Here is a 266-nt window from a genome sequence, read left to right as displayed (position 1 = left end):
CTTCCGAGCTGGGGGGTTGGAAGGAGGAGGAACCAGAGGTGGAACTTTCCAGCTTCTCATCCCTTGGGATGGTCGTCGGGATGGTGGAAGGGGGGACGTTGGGTTTGGGAAGGTTTGCGAGGTTGTGGCCTTCGTTTTGAGGGATGTTTTGATGTGTGAGGGTGCTGGGAAGGATGGGGGGGGTGCTGGGGTGGGGTCTGAGCTCCCAGAGGAGGAGGAGGAGGTGGAAGAGGAAGTGGTGGAAGAGGAAGAGGTGGTGGAAGAGG

This window comes from Chaetura pelagica, unplaced genomic scaffold, assembly GCF_000747805.2.
Source record: "Chaetura pelagica isolate M959 unplaced genomic scaffold, ChaPel_1.0 scaffold1541, whole genome shotgun sequence".
NCBI classification, from domain to species: Eukaryota; Metazoa; Chordata; class Aves; order Apodiformes; family Apodidae; genus Chaetura; species Chaetura pelagica.
This window is presented reverse-complemented; position numbering follows the sequence as displayed.